At 36.7% G+C, this 19,545-nt stretch overlaps 1 protein-coding gene across 17 annotated transcripts in view; it reads left to right on the top strand.

The window, feature by feature from the left end:
- Positions 1 to 19,545, top strand: part of Zbtb20 (zinc finger and BTB domain containing 20) — an 815,899-nt gene that overhangs the window by 36,811 nt on the left and 759,543 nt on the right. For 14 of the 17 annotated variants that reach the window (XR_012447947.1, XR_012447949.1, XR_012447950.1 and 11 more), the window contains exons 2-3: positions 5,123 to 5,186; positions 11,040 to 15,693. The gene's annotated coding sequence lies outside the window, so the exon portion shown is untranslated. Of the gene's footprint in view, positions 1 to 5,122; positions 5,187 to 11,039; positions 15,694 to 19,545 lie in introns of those variants that run through there. The other 3 variants (XM_074073198.1, XM_074073194.1, XM_074073196.1) reach the window with 1 other exon arrangement.

Here is a 19,545-nt window from a genome sequence, read left to right as displayed (position 1 = left end):
GTGGTCTGATATTAAGATCCTTGATCCATTTTGAGTTAATATTGGTGTAGGGTGATATACATGGATCTAGTTTCAGTTTTTTGCAGACTGCTAACCAGTTTTCCCAGCAGTTTTTGTTGAAGAGGCTGCTATTTCTCCATCATATATTTTTAGCTCCTTTGTCAAAGACAAGTTGGTTATAGTTGTGTGGCTTCATATCCGGGTCCTCTATTCTGTTCCACTGGTCTTCATGTCTGTTTTTGTGCCAGTACCATGCTGTTTTTATTGTTATTACTTTGCAATATAGTTTGAAGTCAGGTATCGTGATACCTCCAGCATTGTTCTTTTGACTGAGTATTGCCTTGGCTATTCGTGGCCTCTTGTGTTCCCATATAAATTTCACGGTAGATTTTTCGATGTCTTTAATGAATGTCATTGGAATTTTGATGGGAATTGCATTAAACATGTAGATTACTTTAGGGAGTATAGACATTTTTACTATGTTGATTCTACCAATCCATGAGCATGGGAGATCTCTCCACTTTCTATAGTCTTCCTCAATCTCTTTCTTCAGAAGTTTATAGTTTTCCTTGTGGAGGTCATTCACATCTTTTGTTGGGTTTACACCTAGGTATTTGATTTTTTTTGAGGCTATTGTAAATGGAATTGTTTTCATACATTCTTTTTCAGTTTGCTCATTGTTAGTGTATAGAAATGCTAATGACATTTCTATGTTGATTTTATATCCTGCTACCTTGCTATAGCTATTGATGATATCTAGAAGCTTCTGAGTTGAGTTTTTTGGGTCTTTAAGGTACAGGATCATGTCATCTGCAAATAGGGATATTTTGACAGTTTCTTTACCTATTTGTATTCCTTTTATTCCTTCTTCTTGCCTAATTGCTCTGGCTAAGAATTCCAGTACTATGTTGAATAGGAGTGGAGATAGTGGGCATCCTTGTCTGGTTCCTGATTTTAGAGGGAATGGTTTCAGTTTTTCTCCATTAAGTATAATGCTGGCTGTAGGTTTGTCATATATAGCTTTTATAATGTTGAGGTACTTTCCTTGTATTCCTAGTTTTCTTAGAGCTTTTATCATGAAATGGTGTTGGATCTTATCAAAGGCTTTTTCTGCATCTATTGAGATGATCAAGTGGTTTTTGTCTTTGCTTCTGTTAATGTGGTTTATTACGTATATATATATACGTTTATTGATTTTCGTATGTTGAACCACCCCTGAATCCCTGGGATGAAGCCTACTTGGTCATGGTGAATAATCTTTTTGATGTGTTGTTGAATTCAGTTTGCCATTATTTTGTTGAGGATTTTTGTGTCAATGTTCATTAAAGAGATTGGCCTATAGTTCTCCTTTTTGGACGTGTCTTTGCCTGGTTTTGGGATAAGTGTAATACTGGCTTCATGAAATGTGTTTGGCAGTTTTCCTTCCCTTTCATCATAAAAATGAAAAATAAGTAAATGAAAGAAATATATATATAAAAATAAAATAAAACAAAATGCAAAATAAGTAATATAAAATAAATAAAGAAAAAAACCCTCCAAGTTCAAATGCAATGAAGTTCAGTCTTAATAATTTTGGTGTCCATCTCAGTCTCCAATCCTGGAGATGGTGCCTCAGATGTTGTCCTGTAGCTGTCTCATCAGAGGGGACGCATAAAGTAGAACAGTTCTCGTCCGCGTCTTCCCAAGCCTTCTGGGCACAGGCGTCTGGCCGCCCGGGGGCCCTCCTGGTTTCTCCGTTAATGTGAATTGGAGATGCTCTGTGCTGGCTGGAGGTGTGGAGGGGTCAAAGTTTTGCGTCTTCTCGGTGGTTTTGCCTGCAAGGTGTGTCTCCAGTGTCTCTCCAAGATTTCACTATAGGAGGCATGCTTTCTGCTTCCTCCCTCTAGCCACCATCTTGGAAAAAACTCCCCTTTTTCATTTCTGGTTTTACTAATTTGGGTCTTTTCCCTCCTCACGTTAGTCAGATTTGCCAGAGGTTTGTCAATCTTGTTTATTTTTTCAAAGAACCATCTTTTTGTTTTGTTGATTCTTTGTATGGTTTTATTAGTCTCTATTTCATTAATTTCACCCCTTATTTTTATTATTTCTCTCCTTCTGCTTGTTTTGGGCTTTGCTTGTTCTTGTTTTCTTAGGAGTTTGAGATGTAGCATTAAGTTGTTTGTTTGAGATCTTTCTGTGTTTTTAATATATACACTCATGGCTATAAACTTTCCTGTTAGGACTGCCTTTACTGTGTCCCATTGGTTCTGTTTTCATTTTCATTAACTTCCAGGAACCTTTTGATTTCCTTTCCTATTTCTTCTATGACCCACTGATGGTTGAGCTATGTTATTCAGCCCCTAGTTATTTATGTATTTTCTGCTGTTGTTTTTGTTGTTGAGTTCTAGTTTTATTGCATTATGATCAGATAGAATGCATGGGATTATTTCTATTTTCTTATATTTGTTGAGGCTTGCTTTGTGCCCTAAGATATGATCTATTTTGGAGCAAGTTCTGTGGCCTGCTGAGAAAAATGTATATTGGGCTGTTGTTGGATAAAATATTCTGTAGACATCAGAGGTGCATTTTGATCTATGGTTTCATTTTGTTCTAGGATTTCTTTATTGATTTTTTTGTTTGGATGACCTATCTATTGGTCATAGAGAGGGTATTAAAGTCTCCCACTACCACTGTGTTCGAGTGTATATGTACTTTTAAGTCCTTTAGTGTATGTTTGATGAAATTGGGTGCACTGACTTTGGGTGCATATAGGTTGATAATTGCTATTTACTTTTGATGTATTGCCCCTTTTATTAGTATGATATGCCCTTCTTTGTCTTGTTTGACCAATGTGAGTTTGAGGTCTACTTTGTCTGATATAATTATTGGTACTCCTGCCTGTTTAGGGGGGACATTAGCTTGGTAAATCATCTAGCCTTTTACCCTAAGCCAGTGTTTGTTTCTGTCAATCAGGTGGGTCTCTTGTAAACCACAGATTGTTGGGTCTTCCTTTTTAATCCAGATTGCCAAATGATGTCTTTAGATGGGAGAGGTGCTCCAATAACATTCTGTGTTAATAATGTTAGGTATGTGGTAAATTCTGCCATTTATTTGTTTTTGTTGTTTAAGGATTTGATTTTGTGCAGCCAAATCAATGCTACTCTCTGATTCCTTGTCTTTTCTTCTCCTGCAGTTTAATACTTCCCGTCCTCTCGTGGTTTTGTTTGTTTTCATCTCTATGTGCAGAATTCCTTGTAGAATTTTCTGTAGTGGTGGCTTGGTGTTTTAGTTTCTGTGTATCATAGAAGAGTTTTATTGCTCCATTAATTTTGAATGATAGTTTTGCTGGGTAGAGTATCCTAGGGATGAAATTATTTTCATTCAATGCCCAATATTCCTCACTCCATGCCCTTCTTCGTTTTAAGGTTTCTGGTAAGAAATCTGGTTATTTTGATTGGTTTTCTTTTATACATTATTATTTTTTTCTCTTTTACAGCCTTCAGTATTTTTCTCTGTTCTCTGTGCTTGTTGTTTTAATGATAATATTCCCTGGAGGGTTCTATTTTTGCAAAGTCTGTTTGGTGTCTTGGACACTTCCTGTACCTCAATGGGCAAAACTTTCTCGAGATTTGGGAAATTTTGGGTTATTATTTTATTGAGTATATTACACATCACTTTGGCTTGCACCTCTTCTTCTTCAATGTCCATGATTTTCAAGTTTGGTGTTTTGATGGAGTCACTTTGTTCTTGCATATTCCTTTTATTTCTCTTGAGTTGTTTGACTCAAATTTCTTCTGTTTTTTCTTTAATTTTTATTTTATCTTCAAGCTCTGAGATTCTGTCTTCCACTTGTTCTAGTTTGCTGGAGTGCCTTCCTCTGTGTTTTTTGTTTGACTAGAAGTACTTTTTATTTCCAGGATTTCAGTTTGATTCTTTTTTCTGAGGTTTTCCATATCTTTGTTCAACTCCTCTTTTATGTTTTGTGTTGTCATCTTTAATTCATATATCTCTTTTTAATAGTGTCCTTTGTTTCACTTTGGTGTTTGTTGAAGTCCTATCTGACTTCATTTATTTGTTTCTGTGTTTTCTCATGTTTTTTTATTTTTTGTGTCTTGAAATTTCTTGAGTGCATCTTGTACATTCTGGTTAGCCATGTGTAGTGTCTTCTCCATCAATTTCTCAGTGATTTCTTTCAAGATTTCCTCTTTGAGGGTTTTTTTGTGGGCATCACTGGGTTCCTTAATGACCTTTATCATGGTTTTGTTAAGGTCAGGAACTGGGTATCCATTTTCTGCATTTTCCACTGAATTCTTTATAGAAGTATTTTTTTTTTTTTTTTTGAGGAATATGGTTTCCATCCCTTCTTCTTCCCATTGCTCCATTTGGTGCTGTGAAACTATGTTCTTGATAGGCTAGTTGGTGGTTTTAATTTCCTGTTTTGTTTCCCTTGATTTAATTTTTGTATTGTAACTGACTTGGTTTTTAGCTAGGTTGATGTGCTCTTTCTGTCCCTGGCCAGGAGGTGTAAATTTGCAATAACAAATTCACAAGTTCAATGCCAGACCAGTTGTTTACATATTACATAGAAAATCCCTTGGTGATAGTATCTATAAACAGTGGGAGTTGTTATTAGGATAGATATGAAAATTTGGGTAATTAGTAAAGGTGGCACTAAAAAGGGGGGTAGGAAAGGGTTGGGTGGGTGAGGGAAGAGATATGGGAGCTGCTGGCTTTTGTGGCCCTTGTGCATATTTGGGTATATTTCTGTTTTTGTAGTGGAGGGTGCTTGTGTTAGGGATTTCAAGGGGCTGGGGTTGTGTACAGTTGGCACTGTAGGCTAGTCATTGGGTTGTGAGTGTGTAGGAGGGAGGAATAGTGTGGTGACAGTTTGGGGAAGGATAGGAGAGGGAGGTGGAGACAGAGGGAGAGAGTGGATGAGAAGGGCCAAAAAGAGTTGTTGGGAGGGATAACAATGGATTGTAGCATGGGAAGAGGGTGGAAAATAAAGGAGGTAAGAATAGTGATGGTGAAGTTAGTAATACAGAAAAAAACAAAACAAAACAAAAAAACAAAAAAACCCCACCAGGTACTGGAACAACAAAAAATTCAGTCTTTTGGTAAAAGTTCTGGTGTTATTCCTTAGGCATCCAATCCTGGTATGGCATACAAGCAGGAGCTCTGATGTGGTCTCAGCAGATGACTGGCTTGTGAGTAGTATTTTGTTTGTTATGTCCACAGGGCAAATTGGAATTGGGAGATGAGGTAAGTCTGCTAGTTTGTGCAGGGTGGTCAGAGCTGTTGTTGTTTTCACCAGGCGGCAGCAGTGTTGCCCTTCAGCTGCAACCCTATTTGGTCAGCTCCTCCCCCAGCAAGGTGGGGCAATTCAGTTTTGGATATTGCCCTCTGTCTCATGAGATCAGTTCCAGGTTCCACCACCTGCCCCACTTTGGGGTTGGCTTGTTGCCCAACCTCCACTCATAGCCTTTCTTCCTCTCCTGACCTCTGCTCAGTGTTGGGGGCTCCTCTGGGAGGTTTGCTTGTCTCCCTGCCACTGTTCTCAAACTTTGTTGCTTTTCCTGCATTTGTTCATTGAAAGTTTGCCCCATCCCTATTCTCAGGGGCAGTTTCACCATTCCACCCCAACCTGCACTGTTGGTATATTATAGTTCACTGTTTATGCTTTTCAGTTTTGTTGGGGGATGGTTTCAGTCTGCCCAGAGGCTATGCTGGATTATGCTCCCATGGGGTAGGTAGGGGAGTCACACTTGGTGCAAAATGCTCACCTGTTCGTTATGCAGATTGACGCAAGCAGTTTTGGAACCAGCTGGTGGGGAGAAATGGCATGGTGTAGGGAGGCTTTCCATGGGTTAAGGGTTCGGATGTCACAGAGTTGGATTCTGATTGATGTTCTGTCTCTGCTTGTTGGAAAAAAAAGAGGAAAGGCCAGGGGGCTTTTTTCCAAGGGTGGGACATGCCTTGCTGGCTGTTAGGTGCAATTAAAGGCTGATTTAAGGGTCAGTCTTTGAGTTTTATGTGTACCTACTGTGATGGTGGTTATTACTTTGGCTAGAAGCAATCAAAATTACCCAAGTATAGCTCTGATGTCTCACTGTGGTTTGTAGAGTCACGGAGCTTAGGATTTCTGATTCCTTATCCTAACTGCCATCTTGGATCCTTTATGGCTTATCTTATCATTCTCGACAGTGTCTTTCAGAGAAAAGAAATTTTTAATTTTAATGAAGTTCAACATATCAAAAGAAAGATCTTTTATATTTCATGCTTTTGGTGTGTTATCTAAAAAATTGTTGCCAAACCCAAGGTCATCTAGATGTGCTGTTATTTTATCTTTTGTAGTCTTTCAGCTTTGTATTTTACATTTAGGTCTGTGATCATTTTTGAGTTAATTCCTGTGAAGGGTATAAGGTCTGTGTTTAGATTTTTTTTCTTTGCCTGTGAAAGTTTAATTGTTGCGGCACTATTTGTTGAAAAGTTTGTCTTTTCTCCATTGTATTGCCTTTTCTTTTGTTAAAGATCACTTGAGCACATTTAGGTGGATCTATTTCTGGCCCCTCTATTATTTTCTGTTGATGTATTTGTCTATTCTTTTGCCAGTACCACACTTTTTTTTTTGCTTCCTGTATGGGTGATTTTTAATCAAGTCAAGAAGCTTAAGAAATTCTGTTTTCTTTTCTTTTTTTTTTAAATTTTTGAGCTGAGTGTGGGTATATCGTACCATTTATAAAGGATCTTACAATGTTCCAAATATATCATACTTGACTTGAATTTCCCACCTCCACTGCTCTCCCCCATCTTCTCTCCCCTGATTCCTAGAACAGTTTCAACAGGTATCATTTTTGCATTTACATACATATATATACATTGTTTGTACCATATTCATCCTCCTACCCATTCCCCCTCACATTCCTTCTATTCCTAGTTTTCTTAGAGCTTTTATCATGAAATGGTGTTGAATATTATCAAAGGCTTTTTCTGCATCTATTGAGATGATCAAGTTGTTTTTGTCTTTGCTTCTGTCAGTGTGCTGTATTACTTTTATTGATTTGTGCATGTTGAACCATCCCTGCATTCCTGGTATGAAGCCGACTTGGTAATGGTGAGTAATCTTTCTGATATGCTGTTGGATTTGGTTTATCATTATTTTATTGAGGACTTTTGTATCAATATTCATTAAGAGGATTGGCCTGTAGCTCTCTTTTTTGGATGTGCCCTTGTCCGATTTGGGGATGTGTGTAATACTGGCTTCATAGAATGAGTTTGGCAGTGTTCCTTCCTTTTCTAGTTCATGGAAATGAAAGTAATGTTGGTATTAGTTATTCTTTAAGGATCAGGTAGAATTAAGTGGAGAATCTATCAGGTCCTGGAATTTCCTTTTTTGGGAGACTCTTTACTGCTGTTTCACTTTCATTCCATGTTATAGACCTGTTTACATGATTAATATCCTCTTGGTTCAGTTTTGGATGGTTATAAGGATCTAGAGATTTGTCCATTTCTTCTAGATTTTCCAGTATTTTTGAATGTTGGTTATCAAAGTAGTTCCTGATGATTCCCTGTGTTTCCTTGGTGTTTTTTGTTATCTCCCCTTTTTCTTTTCTGCTTTTACTAGTTTGGATCTTTTCCCTCCTCATTTTAGTCACATTTGCCAAGGGTTTGTCAATCTTGTTTATTTTTTCAAAGAACCATCTTTTTGTTTCTTTGATTCTTTGTATGGTTTCTTAGTCTCTATTTTGTTCCTTATTTTTGTTACTTCTCTCCTGCTTGTTTAGGGTTTAGCTTGTTCTTGTTTTTCTAGGAGTTTGGGATTTAGCATTATGTTGTTTGAGATCTTTCTATGTTTTTAACATATGCACTCATGGCTATCTGCTTTCCTCTTAGAAGTGACTTTGCTGTATCCCATAGGTTTTGATAGGTTTTGTGTTCATTTTCATTAAATTCTAGGAACTTTTTTATTTCCTCCCCTATTTCTTTTATGACCCATTGATCATTGAGCAGTGCTTTGTTCAGCCTCTAATTGTTTGAGTACTTTCTTTTCTGCTTTTGTTGTTGAGTTTTTGGTTTATTGCATTGTGATCAGATAGTATGCAGGGAGTTATTTGAATTTTCTTATATTTGTTGAGACTTGCTTTTTTGCCCTAAGACATGGTCTATTTTGAAGAAAGTTCATGAGCTGCTGAGAAGAATATGTTTTGTGTTGTTGCAGGATGGAATACTCTGTAGACTAGATGTATAGTGTCATTTAGGTCTAGGATTTCTTTTTTGACTTTTTTTTTCTGGTCCTGGGGCTTGAACTGAGGGTCTTCACCTTGAGCCACTCCACCAGCCCTATTTTTTTGTGAAGTGTTTTTTGAGATAGGGTCTCATGAACTATTTGCCTGGGCTGGCTTCAAATCTTGATCCTCCTGATCTCTGCCTCCTGAGTTGCTAGTGTTAGAGGCATGAGCCACTGGCACCCAGATTCTTTGTTGATTTTTTTTTCTGGATGATCTATGTATTATTGAAAGAGGGGTACTAAAGTCTCCCACTACCACTGTGTTTGGATCTATATGTGGTTTTATGTTCTTTAGTGTATGTTTAATGAAGTTAGGTGCACTGACATTTGGTGGATGTTAGTTAATACTTGTTATTTCCTCTCGATATATTGCTCCTTTTATTAGTATGAAGTGACCTTCTTTATCTCTTTTGACTAATTTAAGTTTGAAGTCCACTTTATCTGATATAAGTATGGCTACTCCTGCCTGTTCTTAGGGGCTACTAACCTGGTAAATTTTCCTCCGACCTTTCACCCTAAGCCAGTGTGTTTCTGTCAATTAGGTAGGTCTCTTATAAACCACAGATTGTTGGGTCTTCCTTTTAAATTCAGTTTGTCAAATGATGTGTTTTGATGGGGGAGTTGCTCCATTAACATACAGTGTTAGTATTGAGAGGTATGTGGTGATTCCTGCCATTTATTTGTTTTTGTTGTTTAAGGATTTGAGTGTGTGCAGTCAGTTCAATGGTACTTTGTGAGCACTTGTCTGTTCTCATGTCCTTTTGTGGTTATATTTGTTTTCATCTTTGTGTGTAGGATTCCTTTCAGAATCTTCTGAAGTGGTGGTTTATGATCATATATTATTTTAGTTTCTGTTTATCGTGGAAGACATTTATTCCTCCATCAATTTTCAATGGTATTTTTCCAGGGTAGAGTATCCTTGGACTGAAATTGTTTTCTTCTAGTGCTCAAAATACCTACTCTATGCTCTTCTTGCTTTTAAGATTTCTGTTGAAAAGTCTGCTGTTATTTTGATGGGTTTACCTTTATATGTTGTTTGTTTTTTCTCTCTTGCAGCCTTCAATATTCTTTCTCTATTCTTTGTGCTAATTGTTTTAATGATAATATGCTGTGGAGAGGTTCTATTTTCGTCAGTGCTATTGGGTGTCCTGGAGGCTTCCTGTACCTGAATGAACAACTCTTTTTCTAGATTTGGGAAATTTTCTGTGAGTGTTTTCTTGACTATATTATGTACCCTTTTGACATGCACCTCTTCTTCTTCTTCAATGCCCATGATTTGCAGGTTTGGTCTTTTAATGGAGTCACTGAGATTTTGCATATTCCTTTCTCATCTTTTGTCTAAGAGTTCTGTTTTAAATTTAATATCTATTTTATCTTCAAGTTTTGAGATTCTGTTTTTCACTTGTTCTAGTCTGCTGGAGTAGCTTATTCCTGTATTTTTACTTGATTTAAGGAACTTTTACTTCCAGGGTTTCTGTTTGATTCTTTTTTCCTGAGGTTTTCCATATCTTTGTTAAATTCTCTTTCATATTTTGTGTTGTCTTCTTTATTTCATCTCTCTCTCTCTCTCTCTCTCTTTATAGTCTCCTTTGTTTCATTTTGGGGTTTGTTGAAGTCCTCTCTGAGTTTATTTAGTTATTTAGTTATTACTGTGTCTTCTCAAGTTTTCTATTTGTGGTGTCTTCATATCATTTGAGTTCATCTTATACTTTCTGTTTAACTGTGTCTGGTAGCTTCTCCCTGACTATTTCACTGTTCTCATTCATAATTTCCTCTTTGAAAGATTTTTTATGGACAATATTTGGCTCATTGGTCATAATTAGCATTGTTCTGTTGGGGTCAGGAACTGGGTATTCATTTTCTTCATTTTCCACTAGATCCTCTGTTGAATTGTTGGTCTTTTGTTGGGTAGAATTTCCTGGCCTCCTTCTTGTCCCCATGCTTCTATGATGTGCTGTGCTCCTATGTTGTTGAGTGGCTATTTGGGAATTTTAGTCACCTGTTACCTTCCCCTTGACTTAATTACTGTGGTATGACTGGCTTAGTTGTTAGGTTGATGTTCTACTTCTATTCCCTGATTAGGTGGTATAAATTAGCAATAACAAATTTATGTGATTCAGTTCTGGACCAGTTAGTTACAAAATCTGTAGGGAGCTCCTTGGTTATATTATTATAAACTATTGAGATTGGGTGAAAAAAAGTTGTTTGGATAGAGGTGGATACTTAGGTATTGAAAGAGCTGAGGCTGGAGGAAGGGGCAGAAAGGGGACATGGGGTGTGGAGGGGGTTTGAGGCATAGGTTGCTAGGGTACTAAATCCCTAGTGTGCCTTGAGGTGTAGTCATTGTGGAAGAGGGTGCTATTGTCAAGGATTGCTGAGGAATAGGAAGCATGGGGTAATGTGTAAAGTTGGCATAATAGACTATTCAGTGAGTGGTGTGCATTGAGGAGGTCAAGGTAGTGGGGGAGCAGGGGGTCCAGGTAGTAGAGGGAGAGAGAAGGGAAAGAGAGGAAGGTGAAAAGGAGAAAGGAAAAGGGAGAAGATGGAATGAGCAGAGAAAAAGTATTGGGGGAGAGAAAGAAAAGTGGGGAAATACAGGGCTGAGACATTTAGTGTTAGGATAGAATAGAGAAGGGAGGTAAGTAACCATAAGTTGGGAGAAAAAATGAAAAAATTTAAAATTAAAAAAAATATATATAATCAGTTCAATGAATGTTCTGGACTCTTCCCTCTGATTTCATGTTGAGGTGTTGATGCTTTTATTTTTTTACAGGGGCTTTGGCCAAGACATAGTTCCTTTTTAAGGTTGGTATGCTTGGTTGCGTGGCAATGAATGTTGCTCTTCCATACCGTACAGCTTTTTTTTTTTTGAAGGGGAGGGTTCTTCTGTGGGTGTTTGAGCCCAGGCTTCCTTAGTAGAGTGGGCCCTTTGGAGCAGCCGGGTTCTCAGAAGTGGTCCTGTGAGGGGGGTTGGTGAATGAGCAGTTGCCAGCCCCTTCCACTCACAGGGCAAGACTGTGAGTTAGAAATGAGCTTTTCTCTTGTGAGACGCTCAGTTTCAGCTTGCTTCCACTTTCTCCAAGGGAGTGCAATGCCTGGCTTTCCCCACAGCAACTGTTGAGTTGCTCCACTCCGCCACAGGCTATTTCAGATCTGTGTTCTGCCCCTCCCCCAGGTAGAGTGGAAATATTCCTTCTGTGTATTTGGCCACCAGTTTTGTCAGACAGGGTGTAATTGGCTCCCTATCTGTGCTAGAATGTGTGGTTCTCTCCCAGTTGTTGCACTCACGTGGTGGGTTTGCAGATTCACTTAGTTGAAAACGGTCAGCTACAGCACAGCTCAGGCAGGCAGCCAACAGAAGTTTTTTGTCTACTTGTGTTTGGTGGTTCTGGTGTTTCCAGGTACTTGCAGTTTTTTTTTTTTGTGAGGTCCTCTTCGTTGGCATTATTTTTGGTGAGGTTGTAGACATACTAAGGCTGAGGAAGATCTGTACACATGGGCTGCAAATGGAGGTTTTGTGTCCATAAGTATTAGGGCCTGTCCAAGTAATTCCAGATGCTTGCAGGTCTCTGGTTCTCTGCATTGTGTTTTAGCTTTACTAACCCAAGCGGGGAGGGAATTAAAAGAGAGAGAAAAAGAAAAAGAGAAAAAGTGGCATATTGCTAGGGCTGACCTGCTCCCAGCTGTATCCCAGGCGGCTAACAGACAGGCGGGCCGGCAGCAGCTGTCTGACCCAGTACCGGGCTGTTATGTACCATAAAAAGTTAGTTTAAGGGTTGGTCAGTGAATGTTATGTGCTCCCTGTGTGTTGGCGGTATCTTGGTTGGCAGAAAAAGCAAAATTACCCAATCCTTGCGCCCATGAAAATCCAGAGTATTTGTTTGTAATTGTGTAGGTCAAGGCCCCTATCAGCTATCTGCCATCTTGATTTCTTCCTATACTATCTTGATTACTATAGCTTTTCCAACTTTGGTTATTCTTGGTCTTTTGCTTCGCCCTATATATGTTAGAATCATTTTGTCAATATCCACAAATTAGCTTTCTGGGATTTTGATTGAGATTGCATTGAATCTATAGATTCATTTGGAACAGAACAACTTTAAGTTCACCCTTAGGATCTTTCTCCAGAAACAAATTGCCCCATGACATGTCAACATAGGAGACAATTTAACTTAATAACTTAATAACTTCCATGGTCTGATGGTTGATCAGGATTATAGCTGGCCCTCCTTATCCAGTTTCCATATCCACAGATACACCTAACTATTGAATAAGAATATTTTTTAAAAATTGCAGCTGAACTGAATGTGTACAGACTTTTTTTTACTATTATTTCCTAAACAGTACTGTATAAAATTATTTATCATAGCATTTATGCTGTATTATGTATTACAAATAATGTAAAAGTGTTTATATAGAAGGATTTTTGTAGGACATATGCAAATACTATGCTATTTTGCATTAGGGGTTTGAACATCTATAGATTTTGCTATTTGTGGAGATCCTGGAATCCACAGACGACTAGAAGACTGTACTGTTTCTCATGATTCTGTGGTTAATTCAAGGCTCAGCAGTCTCCAGTCCCAGGAAGGGATAGTATATATTGAGTTCCAGGAAATATTACAATATACTACTTACTGTGCTTGGAATCTAGTGAAGTGAGCAGATACTGAAAAAATGTTGAGATGTGAATTTTTCACTAAGACAAAAATACTTGCTTTTTTCTCAGTTTATTTAGGTTTTTTTTTTTTTCTTCTTCCAGTTTTTGGCAGGCTTTAGGATTGAACTGAGGGCCTTGTGATTGCTTGGCTAATGCTCTATCACTTGAGCCCTGACCCAGTCCTTTTGCTTTTAATTTGTTTTTCAAATAGGTCTTCTCGCTTTTGTTTGGGCCCATTGGGACCATTCTCCTTACCTCTTCCTCCTAAGTAGTTGGTATGACAGGTGTGGGCTACCACGCTTGGCATTTTTTTCCTCTTTTAAATTCTCTTATTCTTTAAAAAAGAATTCTTGGTTCTTTACATTCCATTTGATTCCTGCCTGTAAAAATCAAATACTATTTTCTTGTTCTTGGATTAAAACAAAGCAAAAGAAAGTAAAATACTTGGAACCTTGCTTTGAAAAGTCACTATAAGTATCTAATTTGAATCATTTTGTAAATCATAAGTTTGTGAATTTTAAACTGCCATTTTTCTTAATATATCTGAATAAAGCTTATAGAAACAATAGGTAATAGTAGAAAACAGAACTGCCAGCCAGAACAGCAAGGGGCAAGATGCATGCTGGTACCTTGGGTACAAAAGTATATTTTAGAAAGATTTTTCTACATACAGACATATGAACAGAAGTAGGAGTCTGTTACATCAATTTTAGTTTGGGCCTGCTCCCTCTTAAGCAATAACTTTTGAGAGGGTAAGGTACTACTGCTCCACCAGAGAAACAGAATTTGGTTTACAATGAAATTAGAGGGTCTGGCTTCTTGTTTTTTTACTAGCATTTTCTCAGCATTACTTGTATAGTATATGGGTAGATATTACCTTCTAATGTCTGTGCTGTAGGTTAGCTACCATTAAAATGCCTGAAGATACTGATTTGTGGCCTGAATATGATTTATCAGACATTCTAAAAGATTTTTGTGAATCAGGTGAAGATATAATTGATCTTCTATAATTCATCATAAATAACTAGTTGATCTTTAATAAATAACTGGTTGTTTATTGAACTAGTTAAGCTAGTTAAACTGAAAACTGATTCTTTTTAAACAAAGGAATTGAAGCTATGTAATAAGGTAGCTTTGATTATGCAAAGGGACACATTCTGGTATTTGAACCACAGTAATACACTAGACTCGAAAAAAAGGATGAATTTATATTTAATATACTTAAGATTATTGCTGCCCAAAGTTAGAGTGAAAATAAGTCAGATCCACTCTTCTACTTTTGTATGAATTTTCTTTGGAAAATTTTATTCTAATGTTTTAAGTCTCATATAAATGACATATATCCTAACTGTATAGAAACATATTAAGGAATGTGGATGTCTAGATAGATAAAGTGCTAGAATGTTATATGACTCATCAAGTATAGTTTTAAGGATTTGAGAGATGAGGAGAGTGGTTTGAAACTAATTCTGTTTTCTGATGATGGTAATTTTGTAGCTGCAAATATATCACTTTTGGGAGCACGTGCTCCTGGTAATTGGCAAAGGGTGTGGGGAGCACATTATGGAGTAGAGTATAACTATGGCATTATTTTGGAGATAGAATGTGAAAAAATGGTTAGCGGTATCACACAAAGATAGTTTCTTTTTAAAGAAGTGTTTATTTTGAATTGATGATTATTTTTAGTTTTTCATCCTAATAAAAAATCAAGGAGTATCTGTTCTAATTTCAGATCCATATTCTATGAAATTATGTTCTGCTTGTGATGGTAGCTCCTTGTGGGATTTATTTCTGTTGTTATATAATATATACTGTATGCATTGCACCTGTTCATACAGAGTACCTTGCATTGTGATGTTTGTATAGTTAGGTGCTTCAAATAAGAAGCCAATCTGCCTTCTTCCAGAGTACTACCCTATTAGTAAGTTCTTTAAACTTAATTCTGTTTTTGTCTGCAATTTTGGACATGGTCTTGATTTATTTACTGAGCAATGATTTCTTCTTTGCAGTTACCAGTTTTGTCTGAGATCAGTTTTCCTATTGTATGGACTGTGTTTCTTACAGAGCCTCCTTTAAGACTGCCCTGACTTTAAAAATCATTATTAGGGTTTTGTCAGAGCAGATTTATTGACATTGCTCTCACATTAAAAAATAAATTTGAGAGATTGTACAAATAAGCTATGCATTTCACTATTTCCTGCTAATATGCAAAAAAATGTATTTATGATAATTACACGTACTGTGTGCCAGAACTGAAACAATACATTCCTCATAATGGAGCATAAATAAAGAAGGTGGAGCCAGCTGCTCTTAAACTGTTTATTTGTAAGCAGTAATGATATAGAGAATATACCTTTTTCACTCTGTTGGTCTGGCAATACTGAACCTGTTGCTGCATTAGACGAGTTGCATTTTGCTGGATAGGGGAAGGAGGACTGTCTGCTGTCTGGTAGGAGGGCTTTGTCTGTGCCTTTCTCTCTCTGTTTCTTTCTGTTTTTCTTTCTCTTTCTCCTCTTCTCTCTCTCACTCGCTTGCTTGCTCTGTCTCTGTCTCTGTCTCTCTCTCTCTCTCTCTGCCCCCCTCCCTCCCTCTCTCTTGCTCTCTTCCCGTCTCTGTGGTTTGTAAGGTAGGTTGCAGTGTGTGTATATACACAACATCAAGAGCAGGAAAATGGACTCATTAGGGAGGCAGGCAGTCATTACCACTCACACTGTACTTCCAGGGAGACACCGATTATGAGAAGAGAAACTCAGCGCTGGTGAAGAAGGTAGGGCAGACAACTTTCATAAAAAGAAAAAAATTCTGCTGCCTCAATCCCCCTGTATCATCTTCTTTAGTCCCCAATGCTTTTTATTCTTTTTTCCTTGAATTTTAATTTCTGTATTTAAATTTGACAGAGCTAAGCTAGCTTAAAATTTGGAACATCTATAGGAGGCCTACCCTCTACTAATTTTCTTCTTACTTATTTAATGATATGACCTTGTGATTCAGTTTTATTACTTTTAAAATAATTGCAAACAAACCTATGTTTTTGATACTAAAGTACCAAATAAATCAGAATCTTTCACTCTTTTAAAACAAACTCCTCCGTATGTTTGTCTCTTTGCTTTTCTTGTCTGTTTATGCAATTCCATCTGTCTGTCTATATATCATGTTATCCTTGTTTATTGCTAACTGGGTTTTTTTAGTTATTTGCCAGTGAGTTTTAACTGCAGTGTCATTGTGGGTACTATCAAAGTGAGACTCTTGTTCTTTGTTTTACATTGAAGTTTAAAGTCCATATTTACCATTTGAATCCTTGAAACAGGTTTAATACTTTGCCAGTATGTTTATTTGATGGCACTGGACATAAGGTGAGGGGTAGTTACTGAGGGTGGATAAGAATCATATAATTATTTTTATCATCACACACATAGAAATATTGTATCTGGGGGATATATTTTGAAAGACATAACGTACTCTGGTTTCTAACTTTTATTTTACAGATGGACTGTTACATTTATAGAGATATCACTGTGGTTAGTAAGAAGGCAAACTTAATAGGCAGTTTTTATCCTGGGACAGTTTCCTTTTAGTATGTTACTATTTATTTATGCTTGGGGAGGGAGGAGTGGGGTGCTGGCCATCTTTTTACAAAGTGGAAGCTATGAAGTGTATCAGGCCATCTTGTGCAACAACTGTAAGTATTCACTTAACATTTCGGGGACCATAAATAATGTATTTGTTATTTCAGATATGGTTTTGAGGTACTTTTATTTCCTTTATGTCCTTTTATTTTTTATGGTGGGAAAAGTTACATTTCAAACTAGCTGACATTGTTGAAGAATTTTCCCAGAATACTGTTCTTTGAAATTGAAAGGAGTAGTTAAATGAGGTCCATTTGAAATAGACTTTGTAATGGAGTTTTATTTGGATTTGTTCAAAAGTAAAATAGCTATTTATTTGATAAAAATTAAGGCAGATAGTGAAACACATAAATGTTTTCACCATATACATGAGCAGTGAGAGAAAATGGATGGTGATCTGTAGAAATTGTTGACAATAACAATCACCTTTTTTGTAATAAATTATTTATTTAATATAAGTGGCAGACTTTTACCCCCCTAATTCCATTAGGCCTCTCTGACAACACAAAGAAGTCCGTAAAGCAATATTCTTAACGCATCTGGGACACTAGAGCAGATTCCCAAACACATTCTCAAGGTTCAAGCCTGGTAAAATGTTTATTAAAAATCCATTATTCCAGGAGGGTGGTGAACTTTAGCTGCTATAGGTATTTTTTTAAAACCTTTTATACTTCTATTCTACCTACAATTTTAATTTTCTTATTTTCCTAAGCCATCTTTTAAACTGGAAAGGCCACCTTTCACCAAGATTAGTACAAATACAAAGTATACTCAGGTCCTATCAGAGATTCCCCCCCAAAGGTGTAAGGGGGACTTTGGAGGAAGTCTTTTGGGAGTGTATATTAACATGGTATACAGTAAATTGTGTTTTGGATATGATTTCTCCCATTTTAGATTCTCACTCAAAATTTTGTTTCAAAACTAAGATGTTGAAATGTTCATGTCTCATGCACCTGTCATTGTCTATATTAGCATTGTGAAAATTAACTAAAATCAAAAAAATGTTTTTATCTCTTGACATACCATTCTCTTTGTATGTACACATGTATGTGTGGACATGTCAGTGTGCATTTATGTGCACTTATGTACATAAAGTCAATATGTATGAATAGGGAAATCACAGATTCTTTGTAGATATATATTTTTTAAATTCACAATAAATATGCTTATGTTAACCACAGGCAAACATAAAATGGAAAGACTCTCAAGGGAAAATGTAAATAAAATTCTTTTAACCTTCAAGAAGGAATAAAAGCAAGTGAAAGTTTAGTCATTTCTGTGGTGGTTTTAATTTTTAGAATGTGTATATGTTTTTTTTTACATTATAATTCTTAGCCTTCAGAAGAACTAAAATATTTTTAGTATGAAAAATAATCTTGCCCTTCTCTGGGAGGTACTATCATAATCTAAATACAGCTGGACATTGTAATATGTGCATAAGTAAACTAAAAACCAATGTGCTTTGCTGTATAGGGATTTGGAAAGCTGAAAGGTTTGCATCACAGGAGGGCTATAGAGAGCCAGAAAAATTCATTAACTAGCCTTGCTGGTAATGGTGGGCTCTTCCTATCAGCACACGAAATCTGCCTGTTTAGATCCCTGAAGCCTTGGTCAGGTCACAGTGTGTTTCATTTTAATGTTGGAGCAGACAGTTATCTAACACACCCACATGAGGAAGTGTTCTAAAGCAGTTATTTCATGCTTTGCCATGCCCTATAGCTAAAACAATTTGGTACTGAGTGACGTGTGTGTGCTTTTTAACTCCTCTCTATGAAAATCAGCTTTGCTCTTTGAAAAGGACCCAAACAGTGGAATGCCAAACAGTATGACTCAAATGCTAAGCACATGCCAGCCTAAACTTTTTAATATTTTTAACTTAAGGGGAGGATCACTATGATTATTTTTAATATAAAGACTATGTAGTGATTTCCTGGATCTTGCTCAATAGGGTTTCTAAAATTGCAGATACTTTTCCTTCTTCATATTTTTCTGCAGAAGCCTATATTCATCAAAAAATAGCAGCTGCATACTTCCCCTTGAAATGTTAACAAATAAATGGCATTCCTGTTTATTTATCTATTTTTGAATTTTAATGATTAGTCCTTGTGCTAATTAACAAATTCCTGTATTCATAAAATCTGGCACTACATAAATATCCAATTGTGTGATTATCTACACATGTTCTGGATTTCTATAAATATAGAAATTATCAGTAGATGTGTTCATGGACTTGCCCAATCCTGAGCAGTGGCCAGTTATGCTGCCACATAGGAAGCCAAATTCAGGCTTTGAACAAATGTGTTGCCCCAGGGTCTGGCAAGGTGTATGGAAGCAGCATCTGGCTCACATTGCTAACTAGTGATCTTTTCTGGCAAAGGAAGGACTGGTGTTGACATTCTTTGAGTGTTGCTAGTTCTAGCTTTCTTCAGCCCCAGGGGCAACCTCTTAAGTATAACTGTTGATAATGGGCATTATAATCTACTTGTCTGGGATGCTAAAATATATTTTAATAAACTTTTTCAATGAAAAGTGTGCTTTACTGAAATATTACAAAAGAAGCAAAATTATATGCCCATTCTAACTTCCTTAACTAGTGAGGCACTAAGATAGCAAGAGGAGTTTTAAAGCACTGAAAATAAAATCTTAATATTTTCATTTGCATGACTATATAGCTATTATAGGCAAATTATAGAAATTATACATTACTTACATTAGAAACACTTTACCTTGCATCAAAGAAAATAAACACTAGCAGCTGTGCAAGTATGTACCTGAAAGAGTTAGTATTAACTTAGAAAGCAAGCCCTTTTAAATAATTTTTTTTATATTATTGAAGCCATTTTGGTTATCTTGTACAATTACTAGGGATTATTTATAATGTTCCTAGGGTCAGCAGTGACTAAGACTTTGCTTTAACTCTTCAAATATAGTACTTGTAGGTATCTTACAAAACTTGAGAGTTGTAATTTTCCTGAAAACCTGTTTCATACATT

Source organism: Castor canadensis, chromosome 5, assembly GCF_047511655.1.
Source record: "Castor canadensis chromosome 5, mCasCan1.hap1v2, whole genome shotgun sequence".
In the NCBI taxonomy this organism is placed as follows: Eukaryota; Metazoa; Chordata; class Mammalia; order Rodentia; family Castoridae; genus Castor; species Castor canadensis.
The sequence above is the reverse complement of the archived record's forward strand: the minus strand, read 5'-3'. Positions and strand labels throughout refer to the sequence as shown.